At 42.4% G+C, this 24,319-nt stretch overlaps 1 protein-coding gene across 2 annotated transcripts in view; it reads left to right on the forward strand.

The window, feature by feature from the left end:
- Positions 1 to 24,319, forward strand: part of cpxm2 (carboxypeptidase X (M14 family), member 2) — a 185,581-nt gene that overhangs the window by 57,040 nt on the left and 104,222 nt on the right. The gene's annotated exons all lie outside the window — the stretch shown is intronic.

Genomic DNA, 24,319 nt, shown 5'->3' on the forward strand with positions numbered 1-24,319 from the left:
GTGTCATTTACTTCTGTAACAGTGAGACTGGTGCACAGGTTTTGAGTTAAACATTTCAAGACTCAATGCAATAAGTATTAATGCATTAAAAAAAAGTGTGAGGAAGTTCTTGCAATCAAGTAGCATTTGTGGAAAGAGAGTATTTCAGTCCTTCATCAGAACTGAGAAAAAGAGAAGCAAGTTAGTCCAGGCAGTAGAAATGTGGGTGTGGTTTGCAATGGGTAGAACAAGGGCAACTGTTCTGATAGGATGAAATAGTACAATAAGAAATAATTTTATTGTCAAATCTAACCTTAATTATTAGTTGCATTTTTGTTTTGGTTAAAAGTGCTCCACCATTTTATTCTTCATAAAATAGCAAGATTACTTTGGTACGTTACAGCTTACCCAACCAATAGCTGCTGCCTTTTTCTTTAATATCCCCACACTTGGCCTGCATCTTTTGTTTGGATGTTAGTCTCACTATCTCCACTGCTCTCTGAGCATCGCTCCTCAGCTCTTGCTAAAACTGTCAACAAGCTCTAGTTTGCAGCACCTACTGCTTTTCATGATTTTTTTAATTGTCCAAGCCCATCAAAAAATCTGAACACTGCTCTAAAATAAAAATAGAAATTTATGGAAATATTCAGCAGGTCTGAAGGGCTATTGGTCCTGAAAAATAAATTCTCTTTCATTCTACACAGAATACTGCCCAACCTGCTATATAAACCCAGAATTTCCCATTTTAAATTCAGAGATTTCATCTGGAGTGTTTTGATTTTCATTCTCAGGATACTGCTCTTTCAGCATTTCTTTCAGTGAGGTTTCTTATTTGAACAGTAATCTCTCTTCCACATCTAGCCGTCAAGTGTTTTTTTCACTAGCAGCTCTCTTGTCTTTCTGCATTACATTGGTGCGACTGCTCTGATGAATTTTCCTACATTGGTCCTCTTTAGCTGGAGGCAGAGAGTACTACAATGTCCATCTGCACTGTCTGCATTGAGCTTGTAATAATTTTGCTTTGAGGTCATCTTTTAATCACATATGATTTTTTTCTTATGAGCTTCACTATTTTTCAACCTTATTTTTACCCCTTGCCATTTTCTATTTCTAAAATCCGAATTACGTTTAATATGTTCCCTCGTGCAAATAAAAACAACATTGCTGGTACCTCTCCAATTGAATTGCAGCCTGCAATTATTCCTGATCTTCTGAGCAGACTGTCACTCCTAGGGGCAAATGTTACCCTTGATGATAATCTAAAGCAAATTGTATACCAGATCAGCTCCTCATTATACAGCTCATCCTTTCTCATAAAGTCAAGAAATATAATAATGACCATTCATACCAAACATGCAGAATGGCTGAGAAGTAAAAGATCCCCCAACACAGCGACTGTTTTAATGTAGATCTTTTAGAGTAGCTAGCAATTCCTTTAAAGCAGGTGTTCCCGACCTGTGGTCCAGGGACCTCTTGCTTAATGATGTTGGTCCATGGCATAAAAAATGGTTTGGAACCCCTGCTTTAAAGTAACAAACAGAAAAATGTGGGTCTTCGTAGATTGGAGAAGAACATCTACCCATAACATTTGAAACTATATATTTTTTATTTTACTGAGATACAGTGTGGAGTAGGCCCTTACCGTCCCTTGAGCCACGCTGCTCAACAATCCGATTTAATTATAGTCTAATTTCATGACAGATAAGGAATCTGATGGGGCAGAGACAGCCAGCCTGGTCATATGGAAGCTCACAGTACATGGGGAATGCAACCAGTATTCAGCAGTTCCTAAGACAGAGGTGGAACCAACAGCATGACATCAAGAATTAAAAGTTTAATTTAGAGGGAAACCGTTTGAGGGAGATGCTTAAACACAAGAGATGCTGGAAACCCAGAGGAACACACACAAAATACTGGAGGAATGAAGTAGTTCAGGCATCATCTACAGTGCTGTGCAAGAGTCTTAGGCACACATATATTTTGCTAGGGTGCGTACGATTTTTGCACAGTCCTGTAGTAATTTCATGTATTGCATTGTAATGCTGCTACTACAAAAAAAACTTTGTGACATATGTGAGTGATGATAGACCTGATTCTGATATGGGTCTCTATCGTGGACTGAGATTGGGAAGGGGGCAGGGAGAGGGGAGGGAGTCATTCTGTGATGATCAGTAAACCAATTATTCAGAATCAAATGACCTTGCCTGGTGTCTCAGAGCAGGGTGCATCTGCACCCACACCAACCCCCACCCCTGGCACTCCTCTGCCACCAACCCCCCGCCCCATGGTGCTCCACCCTCACCTTTCCCAACCTCTTTTGTTTCTCGAGCAAACATGAGGAAATCTGCAGATGCTGGAAATTCAAACAACAACACAAAATGCTGGTGGAACACAGCAGGCCAGGCAGCATCTATAAGGTGAAGCACTGTCGACGTTTCAGGCCGAGACCCTTCATGAGTCCTGACGAAGGGTCTCAGCCCGAAATGTCGACAGTGCTTCTTCTTATAGATGCTGCCTGGCCTGTTGTGTTCCACCAGCATTTTGTGTGTGCTCTTTTGTTTCTGCCAGCTTTGCAAACTCATTCTCCGCTAATGTTGACAAAAGTCTATCGCGACCAAGCTGTATATATGTGCCTAAGACTTTAATGTATATTTACTTCTCCCTCTCGTTCTCTCTCTCCTTTCTCCCTTTCTCACTCCTCTCTACCACCCCTCTCTTCCCCCTCCCTCTTTCTCTCCCTTCCCCTCCCTCTTTCTCTCCCTTCCTCCCTCTCTCTCTTCCACTTTCTCTCTCTCCCTTCCTCTCTCTTTTCCCTCTCACCGTCAGTCTCATTCACACACACATATTTAAAATATAATAAAAATAGCATCTTTCGATCTTTTTAAATAATGGATGAATGATGAAATCTTCATGCTGTGTTTTGAAGAGCCTAGTCATGCAAATCAGTAAAACGTCCTGATGATTCTTGCTTTGCTGATTGATCTCGACCACAGCACTAACAGAAATATTTCTCACAATCCATCAGGACAAAATACAGTCGCTGCAAACTCTCCCACTCTTGATCCATGTCCTGATGACAACAAGGCTACTTTGATCTGAATGTGACTATGGTTGAATGATTGTGAATCACTCACCAGCAAAGCTCATAAATGAAGAATATTCACTTGAGTCTGGTGCTAACTTTGGTATGGTGTCATCTGTTGGATTCTTAAAAATAGAAAGAAAACAAAAGCAAAAATTATAAAAAGTAATATTGCATTCCCTCATATAAGAGCAGAATAGCTCAAAGTTATTTAAATAAAAATTCTCCTGATTATTAAATAGACAATCAAATTCATGGACTGTACTGAGGAATACGATAGTGTAGTAGTTAGAGTGACACTATTACAGCTTCAGGCGTTCCAAAGTTTGGTGTTCAATTCCGGCACTGTTCTGTAAGTGTCTCTGTACGTCCTCCCTGTAGAATGCATGGGTTTTCCACAGGTGCTCTGGTTTCCTCCCACAGTCCAAAGATGGACTACAATTACATTGGTAATTGTGAATTGTCCTGTGATTAGGTGAGGTTAATTGGGGCAGTGTGGCTCCAAGAGCTGGAAGGACCTACTCTGGACTGTGTGAATAAATAAACAACTAGCCGATAGGCATGTGTTGCTAATCTATTGAGATCGTGGTCTATAAATGTGCCTGTTTTTATCTTGCGTGATAGATGTCGGGCTCTTTAAGGTTGTTATAGCCAGGGATGGTAGTGGGGACGAGCTCCCTCTAACTTTTAAATGCTCCCAATGGCTGGCACCTCAAATAGCCTCTGACTACCAAGTCCAGCTCCTGGCCTTCACATGTGGCTTAGCTACTAAGCCTGGCAGAACTATTTCTGCTGACAGGAGAAGGGATAAAGGTGGTTACTGACACTTTCAAACCAGTCACTTTGGCAGATGGGGTTCATCAGCTGTAGTTGACAGCTCATCTAGGAGAAGGAAAACTCTGATCTCAAACCTCTGCTGCCTTGCAGCTACTCCCACTCATGGGAAGGCTTCCAAAGTAAACCCCAAGGGAAAACTCCAGAGCTGGAATACCTAAGGCAGCCCTACGTTCAATTCAGCACTGACTGGCAACTCCTGCGATGCTGCTGGTACCAGACTGTATCGGCCTCTGCTGTTTGTTTTGGTTCATCAGATACTTATGGAAGGAGTTTGCTACATGGGCAACAGCTTTCTCTCCATATCGTACTGCCCAGGCTTGTGTATCGTGTAGACAGCGAGGATACCACATCCATGGTCGACCCTGACCGATGGAGGTCTTGCTCAATAGACGCTGAAGCCACCAACATGGTGGGCAGGAATCACCTAGGCATTTCAAAGGAAGCACGTGTCTCCCACAATTTTAAAGTGTGCTTTTCTAGAGCATTTGCTGGAATTTGTGGTTAATAAAGAATAAGAGAGTAATATTTATATCTTTGTGATTTTAATTAGATTATTGAGATTTCTGCAACCACACAGCCAAGTGCTTGGGAATTAATTTCCTCAGCTGCTCTCTTCCCACAGGGGGCAGGTTGAAAGCTGGTGATTTTCTGCCTCCTATTATTCAGTGTGTGGACAAGGATCTGAAGAATGAATTGTGTAAACTGACTACCTGATCAGTTTACAATAGGGGTTCCCAACCTGGGGTCCACGGACCCCTTGGTTAATGATAAGGCTCCATGGCATAAAAAGGGTTGGGAACCCCTGGTTAACAAGATTTTGTTGTGTGTAGTCAAAGAGCAACATTCCTTCAAGAAGTGTTGTCTATCCTTAAGACAAATTTTAAGATTTGCGTTCTGTAAGGTATGATGCTACTTGTGATAAAACAATATGTGTGTAGCAATATTGCCATCAATCCCTCTGTTTGATCCAATGTTCAAAATGATTTGTAGTCTTTCATTATTTCGAGGTTGTGGTTTCCATGAAGATGAAGCTAATAGTTTCATCAAATGGTTGCTGAAGTATTCTGACTCCCTCCAAGCAGGAGTTGGAATTATTATGTGTGACATTTTCCATAATTTCACATGTCCCATAGTAGTTCACAACCAATAGAGTACTTTTGAATTGTAATCATGGTTGTAGATGCCAATTTAAACACATATTGGTTCCACAAACAGCAATGCTGTTCAGTGTGATTAATGTTAAGCTGGGCACCAGGCAAAGCTCCCTAGCTCTTCGTTAAATGCTGTCTTATATTCACTTGTGAAATATACTTCAGGCTCAGTTTTTGGGTACATCTAAATATAGCTCTGAATATATCGAACTCCCTTAGTATATTATGAGCTTAGGTTCCTGGGATGGATACAGTAGCGTAATGGTATCATAACACTTCACAGCACCATCTTTGATCAGTAAGATCAGGTTCAATTCCCACTGCTGTCTATAAGGAGTTTGTGCGTTCGCCTCGCGACTGCATGTGTTTCCTTCGGGTGCTCTGGTTTCCTCCCACATCCCAAAAACATACGAGTTAGGGATAGGAAGTTGTGGGCATGCGCTGTTTGTACTGGAAGCATGGCAACACTTAGGGGTTCCTAGCAGCACATTGTTGGCCATTGATGCAAACAATACACTCCACTGTATGTTTGATTTTCCATGTCTTTGTAATGAATAAGGCATACTGTTTCATCTTTCATCTTTGGCAATCTAATTGCTGTGAAAGCACTAACACTAAGATAAAACTTGGTTAGTTATCTTGTCATTGAACAAATTTGAGAAACAGGCTACACACAACTTGGATAGTGGTAGCTCTTGGTTGAAATAGAGCAGAAGATAGTTTCCAAGGAGATTTAGGTTGAAGTTCAAATTCATGTAGGGCTGGAGGAGGAATGAGGAAAGATTTGCTCCGCTCAGGTAATGTACTGAGTGTCAGAGGAGGCTGAGGGAGGATTGAATCAGTTAAGGTGATGGGAGACCCTATTCTAAGTTTATAGCTAGTGGATAATGAAAAAAGTAATTGGTGAGATGGTAGGAGGACAGTGGAGGAAAGACAAAATCACTCAAGGACAACACACACTAAAAGCTGGAGGAACTGAGCAGGTGAGACAGCATCTATGAAGAGGAATAAAGAGTCAATGTTTTGGGCTGAGATTTCCAGCATCTGCAGAATCTCTTGTGTTTGTTACTCAGGCATGTTGTAGCCTGGAACTAAGTGACTAAATCCTCATTGCTTTGAAAGAGTTCACAAATGAGCAATTGATTCTCACAAAGTTACTGACTGAGAACAGGGGTGTCAGTAGAATAGATCTTCCATGGACACCATGCAGAAGAATGGCTGAATAACCTTTCTCGATGATGTAAAAACACGATGATCCCATGATGTGGATTGATGTCAGAGGTTGAAAATGATGCTGAGTTCAATCATCAACTTTATCAATAGTACATCCAAGCTCAAACCTTGGACACTTGCTGTATATGCATTCTGCAGTCTTGTCTTCAAGCTTTGAGTAAACATTTTAGGATAGCATTCAACAATGTCCAACTCTTGCAGATTTGAATGAAAAATATCCCTTTTCTGATTTAAGATGAAAATTAAGAATAAAATTCCTAAGCATGCTTACCTTCCAGATTAATGTTGTTACTTTTATGTTACTTCTGAAGCTGTGTGTTGAGATACTTGGTCTTGGTTCCTGGCCTTTGCCTCTGCTGCTCCCTGCATTCAATGGAAGACTGCAGGTGAGTGAAGGGAACCAGGCAGAGGGAAGAAATACCATGGTTACGTGTTGCAGCTTCAAGAAATTGGAAGACACGATGCATAGAGCCTTTTATAGTAAGAGAACTTATTGTTAAACAAGTTAATCCCATGGCTGTTGTTTTTTATGCATCGATAATCAATTCAAGATTGAAGAAATATGTTTGAAGATATTATTTGTCTATAACATTCTGCCTTCAAAATACTTTGCAAGACCTTAAATGTTAAAGATGGAGCCAGCAACCAATGTGACTAATGGCAGCGTTCTGCAGACAGTTTACAAAACGACTTCTTCTTTTCCTTCTTCTTTTAAATATCCTTCCAATACTAATATGTGTGCGATTGGGGCTTTACATTTTGATCTTCTTTCTTTGGGCCGACTGAGCAACCTGGCACCTTTGCTCCCTCTGAGGGAATTCGGCATGGCTGAGAGTGAGGTTGAGAGCTGAGTGTACAGGGTGTGCGGCCTAATGACAAAACCAGGACTGGCTCCACTTCTCGATCACCTTGCCGATTAAAGCATCATGCAAGATTGAGATCGACGAAGACGAGAGCAGGAAGCGAATGGGTACTCAGCACCGTCTGCTTGTGTTTGACAAGTCCACCCTCTCCCTCTCGCTCGCTGCTGCCGAAGGAAGGTGCAGCAGTCTTGGGTCTTGGGCAAGGTTTGTGGATTGGAATATGTGTTTCTGTTTTCTGGTTACCCTTATTTTTATTGATATTGTGCGTGATATTGATTGGGGTGGTCTGATTGTATGGCCTACAGTGAATGAACGGCACAGCGTTAAATTGAAATAAACGGAATGAAACTGAACATTTCTAGTCTGTTTCAAGGACTCTACTGATTGATGTCTAATTTTCATTCATTTTTTTGCCATTTGCACATTTTTTTTCTTTTTTTATTGCATGTTGGGTGCTTGATGTTTTCTTTGAATGGGTTCCATGGTGTTTCTTTGTTTTGTGGCTGTCTGGGAGAAGACGAATCTCAGGGTTCTATTATGTATAAGCACATTGTAAATAAATGCACTTTTCATCTTTGAAATGAAATCCATTGCAAGTGAAAGTACCATTGCTAACTTAAAGAAAATAATCTGGAAACACTGTATATCAGTCATTATCTGTGCAAAGAAAAACAGTTAACATCAATGGAGCGCATTGAGGTAGAACAAAGGAAAACAAAAGCAGAATGCAGAATAAAGTGTAACAGCTACAAAGAAGCTGCAGTACTGATAGACTCTAAGGTGCAAGATCATAATAAGACCACATATTGTGGGAATAACTGAGACATGGCTTCAAGTGGACAGGGCCTGGGAAATGAATATTCAAGGATATACATCTTATCGAAAGGACAGACTGACTGGCAGAGGGGGTGGGGTGGCTCTGTTGGTGAGGAATGATATTCAGTCCCTTGCGAGGGGGGACATAGAATCTGGGGATGTGGAGTCAGTATGGATAGAACTGAGAAATTCTAAGGGTAGAAAGACCCTAATGGGAGTTATCTACAGGCCCCCAAACAGCAGTCTGGATGTAGGGTGTAAGTTGAATGAAGAGTTAAAATTGGCATGTCGCAAAGGTAACGATACAGTTGCCATGGGGGATTTCAACATGCAGGTAGACTGGGAGAATCAGAATGGTACTGGACCCCAAGAAAGGGAGTTTGTGGAGTGCCTCCGAGATGGATTCTTAGAACAGCTTGTACTGGAGCCTACCAGGGAGAAGGCAATTCTAGATTTAGTGTTGTGCAATGAACCAGATTTGATCAGGGACCTCGAGGGAAAGGAACCATTAGGAGATAGTGACCATAATATGATATGTTTTAACCTACAATTTGAGAAGGAGAAGGGAAAATCGGATGTGTCAGTATTACAGTTGAACAAAGGGAACTATGGAGCTATGAGGGAGGAGCTGGCCAAAGTTCAATGGAACAATACCCTAGCAGGGAAGGCAGTGGAACAAAAATGGCAGGTATTTCCGGGAATAATGCAGAAGGTGCAGGATCGGTTCATTCCAAAGACGAAGAAAGATCCTAAGGGGAGTAAGGGGCAGCCGTGGCTGACGAGAGTAGTAAAGGGCAGTATAAAAATAAAAGAGAAGTATAACATAACAAAGATGAGCAGGAAACCGGAGGACTGGGAAGCTTTTAAAGAGCAACAGAAGATAACAAAAAAGGCAATACGCCAAGAAAAACTGAGTTACGAAGGTAAACTAGCCAAGAATATAAAGGAGGATAGTAAAAGCTTCTTTAGGTATGTGAATAGCAAAAAAATAGTTAAGACCAAAATTGGGCCATTGAAGACAGAAACGGGTGAATTTATTATGGGGAACAAGGAAATGGCAGACGAGTTGAACAGGTACTTTGGATCTATCTTCACTAGGGAAGACACTGACATCCTCCAGATGTAATAGTGGCCGGAGGACCTAGGGTAACGGAGGAACTGAAAGAAGTTCACATTAGGCAGAAAATAGTGTTGGGTAGACTGATGGGACTGAAGGCTGATAAATCCCCAGGGTCTGATGGTGTGCATTCCAGGGTACTTAAGGAGGTGGCTCTAGAAATCGTGGGCACATTGGTAATCATTTTCCAATGTTCTATAGATTCAGGAACAGTTCCTGCTGATTGGAGGGTGGCTAATGTTGTCCCACTTTTCAAGAAAGGAGGGAGAGAGAAAACAGAGAATTATAGGAATTGACGTCAGTGGTGGGACAGATGCTGGACTCAATTATAAAAGAGGAAATTACGACAAATTTGGATAGCAGTAGAAGGATCAGTCCGAGTCAACATGGATTTATGAAGGGAAAATCATGCTTGACTAATCTTCTGGAGTTTTTTGAGGATGTAACTATGAAAGTGGACAAGGGAGAGCCAGTGGATGTAGTGTACCTGGACTTCCAGAAAGCTTTTGATAAAGTCCCACATAGGAGATTAGTGGGCAAAATTAGGGCACATGGTATTGGGGGCAGAGTACTGACATGGATTGAAAATTGGCTGGCTGACAGGAAACAAAGAGTAGTGATTAACGGGTCCCTTTCGGAAGGCAGGCTGTGACCAGTGGGGTACCGCAAGGTTCGGTGCTGGGACCGCAGCTGTTTACAATATAGATTAATGATTTAGATGAAGGGATTAAAAGTAACATTAGCAAATTTGCTGATGACACAAAGCTGGGTGGCAGTGTGAAATGTCAGGAGGATGTTACGAGAATGCAGGGTGACTTGGACAGGTTGGGTGCGTGGGCAAATGTATGGTAGATGCAGTTTAATGTGGATAAATGTGAGGTTATCCACTTTGGTGGCAAGAACAGGAAGGCAGATTACTATCTAAATGGAGTCAAGTTAGGAAAAGGGGAAGTACAATGAGATCTAGGTGTTCTTGTACATCAGTCAATGAAAGCAAGCATGCAGGTACAGCAGGCAGTGAAGAAAGCTAATGGCATGCTGGCTTTTATAACAAGAGGAATTGAGTATAGGAGTAAAGAGGTCCTTCTGCAGCTGTACAGGGCCCTGGTGAGACCCCACCTAGAGTATTGTGTGCAGTTTTGGTCTCCAAATTTGAGGAAGGACATTCTTGCTATTGAGGGAGTGCAGCGTAGGTTCACAAGGTTAATTCCCGGAATGGCAGGACTGTCATATGTTGAAAGATTGGAGCGACTGGGCTTGTATACACTGGAATTTAGAAGGATGAGAGGGGATCTGATTGAAACATATAAGATTATTAAGGGATTGGACACACTGGAGGCAGGAAGCATGTTCCCGCTGATGGGTGAGTCCAGAACTAGAGGCCACAGTTTAAAAATAAGGGGTAGGCCATTTAGAACAGAGATGCGGAAAAACTTTTTCACCCAGAGAGTGGTGGATATGTGGAATGCTCTGCCCCAGAAGGCAGTGGAGGCCAAGTCTCTGGATGCATTCAAGAGAGAGTTAGATAGAGCTCTTATAGATAGCGGGGTCAAGGGATATGGGGAGAGGGCAGGAATAGGGTACTGATTGTGTATGATCAGCCATGATCACAGTGAATGGCGGTGCTGGCTAGAAGGGCTGAATGGCCTACTCCTGCACCTACTATCTATTGTCTATATGACCATGATATAGGACCAGAAGTAGGCCATTCAGCCCATCGAGTCTTCACCATTAAATCATGGGCTGATCCAATTCTTCCAGTCATCCCCACTCCCCTGCCTTCTCCCCATACCCTTTGATACCCTGGCTAATCAAGAACCTATCTATATCTGCCTTAAATACATCCAATGACTTGGCCTCCACAGCTGCTTGTGGCAACAAATTCCACAGGTTTACGACCCTCTGACGAAAGTAATTTCTCCGCATCTCAGTTCAAAATGGACGTACTTCAATACTGAAGTCATGCCCTCTTGCCCTAGAATCCCCTACCACGGGAAATACCTTTGCCATATCTAATCTGTTCAGGCCTTGTAACAATAGGAATGTTTCTATGAGATCCCCCCCTCATTCTCCTGAACTCCAGGGAATACAGCCCAAGAGCTGCCCGATGTTCCTCATACGGTAACCCTTTCATTCCTGAAATCATTCTCGTGAATCTTCCCTGAACTCTCTCTAAAATCCTTTCTAAAATAAGGAGCCCAAAACTGCACATAATATCCTAGAGTGGTCTCACAAGTGCCTTATAGAGCCTCAACATCACATCCCCGCTCTTATATTCTATATCTCTAGATATGAATGCCCACACTGCATTCGCCTTCTTCATGACCGACTCAACCCGGAGGTTAGCCTTTAGGGAATCTTGCACAAGCACTCCCAAGTCCCTTTGCATCTCTGCATTTTGAATTCTCTCCCCATCTACATAATAGCCTGCCCATTTACTTCTTCCACCAAAGTGCATGACCATACACTTTCCAACATTGTATTTCATTTTCCACTTCTTTGCCCATTCCCCTAAACTATCTAAGTCTCTCTGTTTCCTCAACACTACCCGCTCCTCCAGCTATCCTTGTATCATCGGCAAATTTAGGCACAAATCCATTAATGCCATAGTCTAAATCATTGACATACATCGTAAAAAGCAACGGTCCCAACACCGATCCCTGTGGAACTCCACTGGTAACCGGCAGCCAGCCAGAATACAACCCCTTTATTCCCACTCTCTGTTTTCTGCCAACCAGCCGATGCTCCACCCATGCTAGCAACTTCCCTGTAATTCCACGGGCTCTTATCTTGCTAAGCAGCCTCACGTGTGGCACCTTGTCAAAGGCCTTCTAAAAATCCAAGTACACCACGTCTACTGCATCTCCTTGGTCTACCCTGCTTGTAATTTCCTCAGAGAAAGGCAGTAGGTTTGTCAGGCAGGATTTTCCTTTCAGGAAACCATGCTGGCTTTGGCCTATCTTGTCATGTGCCTCCAGGTACTCTGTAATTTCATCCCTAACCATCAATACCAATAACTTCCCCACCACTGATGTCAGGCTAACAGGTCTATAGTTTGTTTTCTGCTGCCTTCCACCCTTCTAAAATAGTGGAGCAACATTTGCAATTTTCCAGTCATCTGGTACAATGCCAGAATCTATTGAATCTTGAAAGATCATCCTTAATGCCTCTGCAATCTCTCCAGCTATTTCCTTCAGAACCTGAGGGTGCATTCCATCAGGTCCAGGAGATTTATCCACCCTCAGACCATTAAGCTTCCTGATCACCTTCTCAATCGTAATTTTCACTGCAGAAACTTCACTTTCCTGACACTCCTGAATGTCCGGTACACTGCAGATGTCTTCCACTGTGAAGACTGATGAAAAATATGCATTCAGTTTCTCTGTCATCTCTGCATCTCTCACTGCAATATCTCCAGCATCGTGTTTTACTGGTCCTATATTTACTCTCATTTTTCGCTGGAATTCCAGCCATTGCTGCTCTGCTGTCCTTCCTGCAAATGTCCCTTTCCAGTCAACTTCGGCCAGTTCCCCTCTCATGCCACTGTAATTTCCTTTATTCCACTGATATACCAACACATTGGATTTTATGTTTTCCCTCTCAAATTTCAATGTGAACTCGATCATATTGTGATCACTTTTCCCTAAGGGTTCCTTAACTTTAAGCTCTCTTATTACCTACGGATCATTGCACAACACCCAATCCAGCACAGCCAATCCCCTAGTGGGCTCAACAACAAGCTGTTCTAAAAGGCCATCCCTTAGACATTCTATAAATTCTCACTCTTGAGGTACAGTACTGACCTGGTTTTCCCAATCCACTTTCATGTTAAAATCCTCAAAGATTATCATGACATTGCCCTTCTGACATGCCTTTTCTATCTCCTGCTCTAATTTGTAATCCACATCCCGGCTGCTGTTTGGAGGCCTGTATACAACTGCCATTAGGGTCCTTTTACCCTTGCCATTTCTTAACTTAACCCATAGAAACTCTACACCTTGCAATCCTATGTCATCGCTTTTTAATGATTTAATATTATTTCTTATACACAGAGTCACACCACCCCCTCTGCCTTCCAACCTATCTTTCTGATACGCCATATATCCTTGGATGTTCATCTGCCAATGGCAGCCATCTTTTACCCAAGTTTCAAAGATGGCCACAACATCATATTTGCCAATCTGTAGCGAAATAATGAGGTATATGGTGAAATCAAGTGTCCATCTTTCTAGGGGAGCACTGTCTTGGAACAGTGGGTTAGAAGGCATCCTTGAACTTTGTGGTACATGCTTTCAGGCTTTTTTATTTTCTGCCTGATAGAAGAGGGGAAAGAGAGAGTGTCAGTGAGAAATGGAAAAAAAATGAGGTAATTGTAAGTCCATGGGCCATGCCCATGGTCAGGTTCAGGTTGCCCCTGCTCACATTCATAGCACACAACACACACACACAAGCACAATCACCCTCTTATATTAACATATTAACACATTTGACTGGTTGTACACTCTTAGATGTTCCCTTCATTCCAGCCATCTTTTCTGCTACCTTATCCTTAAAATTACCTTTTAAATCTCTACCACTTCTGAAGAAGGGTCTCTCAGAACAATTACTCAGTTTCTCTTTCTACTGATGATGATGGAGCCACTGAGACTTCACAACCTTTCCTGTGTTTTATTCAAAATTTCATAAATCCAGCATTTTTTTTTCCAAATGCTATTGTTTTTATTCCCTGAATTGAAACCACTGTCTTTGTCTCTGATATAGACTCTGCTCAATAATTACTAACTCTGCCTTCTCCCTAGTCACAGTCTCAGTATGAACCAGAATAGTGGTAACAGTTTTAAGCCAAACTTGTGTTCTCCATCACAAAAATTTCCATCTTTGTAATATCACCCATTTATAACCTTCTGAGAGCTCAAATGTAGCTGAGTCAGCTGGAGAGATCTGCAGTTAGAACCATTTGCGTGCTACTTTAGGCAGCAACACTCCGTACAGCATCCCCTAACCAAGTAATCCCTACTATACTGGCTGTAAAATTGGCTCAGTTATGAATCATTTTTATTCTTTCAAACCTACGTTTATCTCTTGACCAGTAACATACATTTTAAATTCCTTCAGTGCCCCTTGCAGCTTTCAGCCCTAAACCACCCTTGAAATATCAATTTTCCTCGTAAGTATTATGCTTGTATTTCTCATTTTGTCTTTGCATTATCGTTTTCATCTTTGTAATGAAGTTATATGACATGAAAACAGGGCCCTTAGCCCAGCAGATCTGCACTGACCACCAAGTAGCTGCCCATATCAACTCCACACTAATCCCAGTTTTGTTTTTGATTCTCCCCTTGCTTACTTACTTACTGGCCATTATTCCACTGGCACTTAGGGAAGGAATGAAGGTCCTTCACCTCTGGTAGTGTTCAAGGCTTCCTTCACCATGCCTGTAGCTTCCTCTTGGCTTTTACTACTGCCAGTCATGCAAGTCCTGAGTGGAGACTCAGGAATAGCGTCGCACTCAGATGTGGAAGGATTCTCCATTGCTGTTTCTAGAACAATTTTGTTTTACCAGTCAAGGTTGTTAACCCTGAAGTGAACCCCTGAACCCGGAGGACAGGTGGACCACTGTTTAGACTGGCTTCTACCCTTTGACCTGTTTGGCATGGGTGTCCCTACCAAGAGCCAAAGCATAAAGCCTTGACTCCAACTAACATAGCTCTCTAGGTCATCGAGGCGCACATGTCTCCAAACCTTATGACATAGTTGTGGTCCTCTTGGAGGTCCCCACAATCCCATTAATTCCATCCAGGTCCTACCACCCAACTACAGATTGCAGGTTATTAAGATATAATGGCCATTTAACCCACACAAGAGGATGAGGAGAACTGAGAGGAACTTCAGACAATCTTAAGGAGAACATGCAAACACAACATAGACAGCCTTCGAGGTCAGGACTGAACCAGGGTCCCTGGAGCTGTGGGATATCAGGCGACAAAGTGCACCACTGTGTTACCTTTGAATCATATATGCCTTATTCTCTATATTCAGTGGGCACTTTAATAGGTTCATCTGTACACCTGCTCATTAATGCTCACACTTAATCAGCCAATCGTGGCAGTAACTTGATGCAGAAAAGCATGCAGACATGGTCAAGAGGTTCAGTTGTTGATCAGACCAAACATCAAAGTGGGGGAGAAATGTGATGTAAGTGACTTTGACCATAGATATGTAGCATCCAGGACATCTTCAGAGAGCGATTCCTCAAAAAGGCAGCATCCATCATTAAGGATCCCCATCACCCAGGTCACTCCGTATTCTCATTACTACCATCAGGAAGGAGCTTCAGAAGCCTGAAGGCTCACACTCAACTATTCAGGAAAAGCTTCTTGCCCTCTGACATATGATTTCTGAATGGATATTGAACCCAGGAACAACACTTCGCTACTTTTTTGTTTTTATTTTTGCACTATTTATTTAATTTAACTAATTAATAAATACTAGTCAATTACTGCAATTCCTATATTTTCTCGATTATTATGTATTGCATTGTACTGCTGCCACAAAGGCAATGCATTTCACAAACTATGCCAATAATATTTAACCTGATTCTGATTCTGAATGATTGCTGGTGCCAGATGGTGTGGTCTGAGTATCTAAGAAACTATTAATCTCCTGGGATTTTCGTGCACAACCGTCTCTATATTTTACAGAGGATGTTGCAAAAAAAAAAACCCAAAATAAAAACATCCAATGAGTGGCAGTTCTGTGGACCAAACTGCCTTGTTAGTGAGAGAGGTCAGAGGAGAATGGTTAGATTGGTTCAAGCTGACAGGAAGGATACAGCAACTCAAATAACTACGCCTTACAGCAGTGTACAGGAGCATCTCTGAGCCACAATATGTCAACCCTTGAAGTGGATAAGCTACAAGACCACAAATATATACTCAGTGGTGACTTTATTAAGTACAGGTGGTACTCAATAAAGTGGTCACTCCGTGTAGTACTTCCTTTCCTAACCTCCTCATGTCTGCTTAATCTTATCCAGGACATTTTATTTAATTGTTCCTATTATTCCTTGTAGAGGAACTTTTGAATTCTTTTTTAGGATATCTGACAGTTTAGCAACACATTTTATGGTGATGGAGTCTTAAGTAGCAATGTTGAATTGTTTTTATGTTAAAAGTACATAAAAATATTCAGTTGACTTCACAGAAGCAAGAAGGTGCATAGTATGAAGAAAGAATCAGATTCTGACATTAGATGTGCAGAGAAGCCCATTTCATCACAAGTCTATGTCTTAAGAATTCTGAAGTATGACCCAGTAGTATTTGACAGAAATCATCATGGGAACCAGGTGTGATTATGTGATCCTGATGATATTCAGATAAACCCTGTTGAGAGTCTATTTAGGACATAATTATTGCCTCCATAGATGCGCCTGACTTGCTGAGTTCCTCCAGCGTTTTGTATGTGTAATGCCCTGGTTCACATGGTTGGTATTTTTTTCTCTGTTATGCTTTTCTGTCCTCTGTGTAAGCGGCTTGTTCTGGTTACTGTTGAAGATCAGAGATGGGAGAGATGTGTGCCATCCGATCGGGATGAACAGATTCAGGGGAGGTTTCTCTGGTGAGCAACACTAAGGTTGGGCTTTTGAGAGGGGAGAAGAGAGACATCGCTGGAGACAAGAGGTTGGAGGAGTCGACCTGGAGTGGGGTCAGGATTTGATTAAGCCTGGGGAGATGGAAGGGGAAACTGTGAGCTCCAACTTGTACACATTGGACTGCTTCATTTTAAATGGGCCCTCTTCTTTTTTTGCTTTTTCTTTACTAACCCTTGAGTCAAATTAAGAATTATAAAGCCAAATCTTTTAATTGTATGTGGTGTACTGTCTGTTATTCCGTGGTACTTATTTGTGACAGGGTAGCAAAGGGTGGGATGTTTCGAGATTACTGTAATAGTACTAACTGCCTGGAGGTAGCTGCAATATGCTTTAGAGTGGATAGCATAGAGTCAGACCGTATGCGTGAGTGTGCCATTCAAGCAAGTTCAGAGGGCGGATTCCTCACCAGATGAGCTGTGGAGTTAAAACTCATTTGTATCAGAGTCCTGTTATTCATGACAAGTGTTCGCGATTTTATGGAAATCCTGAATTTGTTGCTACTTACCGTGACAAATGCAGCACTTTGTTGTGCAATGAATGGCGTTCCCTAGCAAGTTCCGGCCCAGCCAGTTTCTCATCCATCAATCCCCAAGGAGCTGAGCTTCTAAGTGCTAAATACAAATGTCTAATGGATTAAGGGAGAAGATGTGTGTGACATAAAATAGGGCCGTTGGTTGCTGTGTTTCTCCAATTATTCCACATTGCACCACTGAGCCTCACTGCAGCGTATCCGAGACCAGCATCGAGCTGACAGATTACACTCAGCAAATCACGACCCGCAAAGGGTGTTCTGCTGAACCAGGACCAACACATTCATTAACAGCAGGGGGTCGACCGTGCCAACAGTTTTACCATTTCGAAGAGTATTGAGCTTGATCTATTTAGATGAACTGCAGTCAAGATTACCATTTCTTCGTGAAGCTGGGATTTTCACCATGCCAAACTACTTAAATATTACATCCCACTTTTTCCATTTATACTTAAACAGTATTTTGATTAAAACATCCACTGCAGCTCCACAGACACACAGATTTCTAAATATGTACCAATTAAAATTGTGCAGCATCTTCCTGATCATGAATTGACAATACTATCAATTTATTTACGCCGAACAATCACCACAGAAGTGGAAATTGCAAGCAGGCCACTGGGACTATTAAAGGATCACTCAGCTCTCATTAAAATCACAGTAGAACTTCAAGGCCAGTATCCATTAATGTCAGATTCGTTTTGTGCTCAGCTACGGAATGCTGTCCGCATGAAGCAAGCAGGAAAGCCTCTCTAGTTTTTGCTCGCTTAGCATTGACTGTTTATTTTGAGGCGATTCTCTGATGTATGAAATGCTCACTCTAATTACTACCTTAACTCAAATTTGGTTCTGACTGAAAGAGCATTAATTAATATCAGAATCCCATTGGGACTGAATTGGGGGGGGGGGGGGCCTTCCCTTTGAAATTTTGATGCCTTTCAGTTTTTCCTCTGCCTTGTTGTATTCTAAATCTTCAGAATGTATGATGTGTGGGTGGAAATGTTTCATGTAATCTTCCAGAGCTAAACAGTCGGCAGTGTGGGTGCTAATTAAAAATAAAATGCAATGATGGAAGACAGCAATGGTTTACATGCAATGAGTACATTTTAAAAATGCTATCAATTTTGCCGGTTATCTCTGGGATAATTATATTCATTACAGATTATTCAATGAGGCTGACTTCTCTGGATAATGAATTGTTGAATTGTTAATAATGTTAATAAATAGGCTGCACATTTAACTAGCTATTCTATTTTATTTTACTCATACAGGTGGAATTTGAGGACGAGAATATTATCAGGGCATAATTGTTGCCTGTCACAAATGGTTACATTATATTATATTGACCAGCAGTGTGAAGGTATAAGACAGTAGGATAGAGGAGGTAAATAGTTTAAATTTTCCTGCAGCTATTCTGCATGATTTACCTGAGCATCTAAGATTGCATGATTGATGAAAGCTCACAATGTTAACCCAAATAGTTAACAAATGTTAATGGATGGTGCCGGAGTTCTGAGTTTAATCGACACAGTTTCTGGATCGGACTCTAGTTCACATTCCGATGTGTTCCTGGTTTCTGGTCGCTCCTTTTCTTCCGTTGCTATTTTGGGCGATTTTGATTGGGGCAGCCTGCAGGTGACAAACTGCACAGATTGAACTGAACTGAGAATGCCTGGACTCTTTCAGTGTTGTGTTATATATTCTGTATTTTGCACTCTTTTTTCACTGTTGGCGTGATTTTTATGGGACGGTTTGATTTTCTTTGAATGGATTTCATGGTTTTCTTCATTCGTGGCGATCTATGAGAAGATGAATCTCAGGGTTCTATACTGCACACACACTTTGATAATATATTCCAATTCCAAAACCTCTCTGTAACACTATGGGGCAAAAAAAACTGTATTTGGATTGGGTGAATTTGTGACTTTACATGTAATATCTGTCATTTGCTTTTAGGGTTCTGGATGATTTTTTTTTCTTAAGATGTTAGATTAAATCATTTTAATATCAGTTTACAGATGTAAAGCAAACTGTGATATAATGGTCATCTTCAAAGTGCCTATTGTGCAGCTTCCAACCTTGACTCCAGCCTGGACGTTGACCGACACCTCCAGGCCAGGACGTTACACGCTGCCTCTGGAACCCTGGTCTCCCTTTCCCCCACCACCACTCTGCAATTCTGTGTCTCTCAGGTCCACCGCCAGCTCTTGAGTCCTCGGAGGCTCTGTCTTCCTCTCACCCTACCTTCCCTGAACACCCCAACTCTCCCCTCTCCTCAGTCATGACCGACCCCCGACTCCCCTCTGATCCCAGTTCTCATCTGTGCTGGGTCTTCACCATTCTCTCTGACCTTTCCCTCTCTGAGGCAGAATGTTCTGTCCTCAGTAACAGCCTCACCTTTGTCCTCTGCACCCACACCTCAGTGAGTTCCATGCCCGCCATGACGCTGAGCTCTTCTTCTGCCGCCTCTGTCTCTGTGCCTACTTCTTTGGCAAGGACTCTCCAGCCCGCACTGATGACCCCTTCTCCCATCTTGAGCCCTCCTCCTCTTCCTGGACACCCCGCTCTGGATCTTTTCATTGCAAACTGCCGATAAGACGTCTACCATCTCGACTTCACCACTCCCCTCTCCAATTCCAACCTCACTCCTTCGAAACATGCTGCCCTCCTCTCTCTCTGCACTAATCCTAACCTCACCATCAAACCCACAGATGGGGTGGAGGGGCTGCTGTAGTACTCTGGTGGACTGACCTCTATGAGGCCAGGCAACAACTATCAGACACCTCCGTATCTGCAGATTTTCTCTTGTCTATAATGGTTACTCCTAGATTAGGTGTTTTAGCTTAACAACTGGAGTTGAAAAGGAATTGAAAACAATTTAGAGAAATGCTGTTAAGGTGCAAGGATTTTCAGATGCCAGGTTCTTGTATCTGGTCAGCAGATCTCTCTGACTACATGGCCATCAACAAAAATTACAGGACCTTCTAACTGCTTTGACAGGAATCATCTAGCTAGAGACAGTGTGACCAATGGACTTCCCTGTCAGTAGTTTTCTGAACTGCCCCCTGTTGGTAACTGTGGTGAACTACATATACCTGTCTGGACACGCCCCCCCCCCCCCCCCCCCCCCCCGCTGACTGCCCCTGTGGCTCCTCCCACAGACCCCGGTATAAAGGCGATTGGAGCCACAGACCCTTCCTCAGTCTCCAGGATGTTGTGTGATGGTCACTTGCTGCTTGTGCTTTCTTCCAGCCAATAAAAGCCTATATCTCGCCTCACATCTCCGAGAGTTATTGATGGTGCATCAGTAACACAAGGAATAGTTCCCGAATAGGATTGGTTTTGCGGTCTCCATTTTGAAACAAAAAACAGGTGATTGGCTCAAACTGAAGGACACAGCTGAGAACTGGTGTTGTAATGGCAGGGTTTCAAGGGAACTGCTAAATATCTGCAATCACAGCATGCTACAGTGAAGGAAGTGAACCTTCCCAATAACACCCTCATTCAGATACTTCTGCCAATTGTCATCAGTTTCCCTTCTTGCTCAAGCTCAGTCTATGCATCCAGCTCCCAGCCATTCTAGATAGTGAAATGGCCTGGATCTATCTCTTCACATTCCTTCCTGGACTTTGCTTTAGAAATAGGCTTACCAAGGATAGCGGAACAAGCTTTCCACCTGCACTACTTCCCATATAACCAAGTAGCATGCGAGGGACAGAGACCCTACTCTCTGGGAAACAGTTTAACGGTCCCATTCACCTCGACTAACTATCACTAACTCTCCACTCCACTTTCAACTCTCTGCCTTTCGGCCTCCGACACGGTTTCCGTGAAGCCCAACATAAGCTCAAGGGACAACACCTCATGTGGAAGAATGACTTGAAATCCATCGAGTGCCCTGATATGGTAGAATGATTTTCTTGAAATACCTCTTCAATTGAATCTCCTACCTACCACAATTATTGTAGGCAGACCCCTCTAGTTTTATGCAAAAAAAAGAAATTTATCTTGTAAAGTTCTGCTGTCAGGTAGTGTGAAGCAGTGCCCACTGGCTACTTACCTTTCTCCTCTGATTTTTTTCTTATTTCACTCATCAGGATCGTTCATGATGTTAAACAGTCTGTCATATCTCTTGATGTCTCTGGCTTCAATCCATGTGACCCGTACTTCATAAGAGCATAGGACATAGGAGCAGAATTAGGCCGTTCTTCCCATCAAGTCCACCACTCTGTTATGGTTGATTTATTACCTCTCTCAACCCCTTTCTCCTGCCCTCTACCCTCAACCTTTGAATCCCTTATTAATCAAGAATATATCAACCTCTGCTTTAAATATATCCAATGACTTGGTCTCCACAGCTGTTTATGGCAGTTAATTTCACAGACTCACCACCCTCTGGCTAAAGAAATTCCTCCTCCTCTTTGTTGTAAAGGTATATCCTTATATTTTGAGGCTGTGCCCTCTGGTCCTCGACTCTCCCACTATAAGAAATATGATCTCCATATCCACTCTAGGTATTTAATTATTTGATAGGTTTCAATGAGATCCATTCTCATTCTTCTGAACTCAGAGCCATCAAACACTCCTGACACGTTAACCCTTTTAACTCCTGGGGTCATTCTTGTGAACCCCTTCTAGACTGTTTCCATTGCCAGCAAATCCTTTCTTAGAATAGGGGTCCCACCTGCTCACAATACTCCAAGGGTGGTCTAACCAATGTCTTCTATTTCCCCTGCACAGCTGTCTTGTTTCAGGTCCCATTGTGTCTTCTGTACCTTTCCAAGGACATTGATAGCCTGTAAGATGTGATGTCCTGAATTTGTCACACTCTGCTGGTGTTTAATCAAGGTTTAGCAATAACAGCTTTATTATTGCATTCGATGATCCCAAGCTGCCTCAGTAAACTTGATCTACAAAGAGAAAAGTTAATAGTGAAGTACAGCGATGCCACAGTGACATTCTGTTGCCGAGTAAGTGAATAGGCGAATGGGTGGTTCGCTGGGAAAGGCGGTGAGGGTGTAAGAGGTGTTTCAGGTGTTTACATGCTTACATATTTTTCTCAGAGAATTCATGGATGTGCGTGTCTGTGGAGGCAGCAGACAACTGTCGCAGAGCACACGCAATATAATTCTGATCTAATCAAAATGTAGAAAAACAATTAAAAAAAGGAAAACTGATGACATACAGTCTCCGACCCAGAATGTTAACTTTAATTCTCTTCCCACAAACGCAGCTTAACCTGCTGTGTACTTGCAGCCCCCTCTGTTCCTGTTTTTAGATTTGCCATTTTTGATTTTCACTTCCTGCCACATGATGGGTCTCTATGGTAACCAGCTTGAATTAATTAGGAAGTTAACCATTGCAACACCAATGTATTATGAATTTATGTGCACATATAACAAAGTTGTACTAAACCAAGTAAAATGTATACTATCACAATTCTAAACTGATTACTAAGCTCTTGCTGTTTTCCATATCACATTATGCAAGGCAAACGGTATAATATTGAGTTTTATGTAGTTATTTAGTTTTACTTTGATTTCTGTATTTGTTACAAACATTGGTAATACTTACTGTCAAACTGCAGTTGATACAGTTCCTTCCTCCACACAGATTCACTTATAGCCACTTCAGGAGAGACACATACATTTTCAGTAGTCGTGTAGTTTCGTAGAGAGGGCCCTCTGGCACAGGAGAAGGTCAACAGGTGCTCAGTACCGAGCCACTAAGGATCGAGACCTGTACACTAACAAGACAAAGGCCACACTTTGGGTTTAAAATGCTTATGGGCATTTTAATTGGTTGTGATTTAACATCATAACTAACCCAACCCAGCATTAGTCATCGTCATTAACTGCCATGTCTCATGATCATGATTATACTTAGCGAATATTTCTACAGAAGCTATTTGCCGTCGCCGTCTTCTGGGCAGTGTCTTTACAAGACGGGTGACCCCAGTCATTATCAATACTCTTCAGAAATTGTCTGCCTGGCGTCAGTTGTCGCATAACCAGGACTCGTGATATGTACCAGCTGCTCATACGACCATCACCGCCTGCTCCCATGGCTTCACGTGACCTGACTGGTGTGGGTGGGGGGCTAAGCAGGTGCTGCACCTTCCCCAGGGTTGACCTGCCAGCCAGTGGAGGGAAGGAGTGCCCTACACCTCCTTAGGTAGAGACCTATCTCCACCCTGCCACCCAGCAGCAATAGTGTGGATTGTTTAAGGACAGAAATTTAAAGCTCCTATTTAGCAGCAGTCTAATTTATGGCAATAAGAGCTTTCATCAACCATCCTGACCTTCAATGTTGTCTACATGGACTTTGCACATTTCTCCTCATGTTCTGTGTACATCCTCTGGGTGTTCCATTTGTTTTGCCCCGTCCCAAAGACCTGAGGGTTGGTTGGTTATTGGTCACTGTGAACTGCCTCTAATTTGTAGGCGAGTGGTGGAACCTAGGGGGGCTGTGACTATGAGGAGAATAAAAAATGGGGCTACTTTTGGACCAATGTCAAAGAGTAGTTGAATGTTGGGAGTAGAATTAATTGGCCAAAGGTTTCTTTTCCCCCCTGTCCTGCAGCTTTCTATAATTTAAATGTAGGAACAGATGTCAGATACTGTGCATTTTCTAAAGACTAATGAAAAGTTGTGCTTGAATTCTGGTCTGGATAGGTTGAAGCTTTTGCCCCTAGTGTGAGAAAACACAACTGTTTAAGAAGGTTTCCACAATGTGACAACATTGAATAGACTGAGCAGGGAGCATCGATCACTGCCTGATCCTCTCACCTGATGCTTCTTAATCTGTGGGGAACAGGAGGGAAAGCAATTGAGGCCAAGATCAGATTAGCTTTTATCTTACTGAATGGTGGAACAGACCGGGAGGTAGAGATGGGGCTTATAGTCACCTCTTCCAATTTCTTATGTCTTTAGGTTTGGTTTCTTGACTGGAATACAATCTGATTTCCCCTGAATCATGATCAGGCTTTTGCATATTTCCTGCTCTTGGGGACGACTTGAGATTTGGATGATTTAAATTTGGGCCAGATTGAAAAGGTCAGG

This window comes from Hemitrygon akajei, chromosome 23 (assembly GCF_048418815.1).
Source record: "Hemitrygon akajei chromosome 23, sHemAka1.3, whole genome shotgun sequence".
NCBI classification, from domain to species: Eukaryota; Metazoa; Chordata; class Chondrichthyes; order Myliobatiformes; family Dasyatidae; genus Hemitrygon; species Hemitrygon akajei.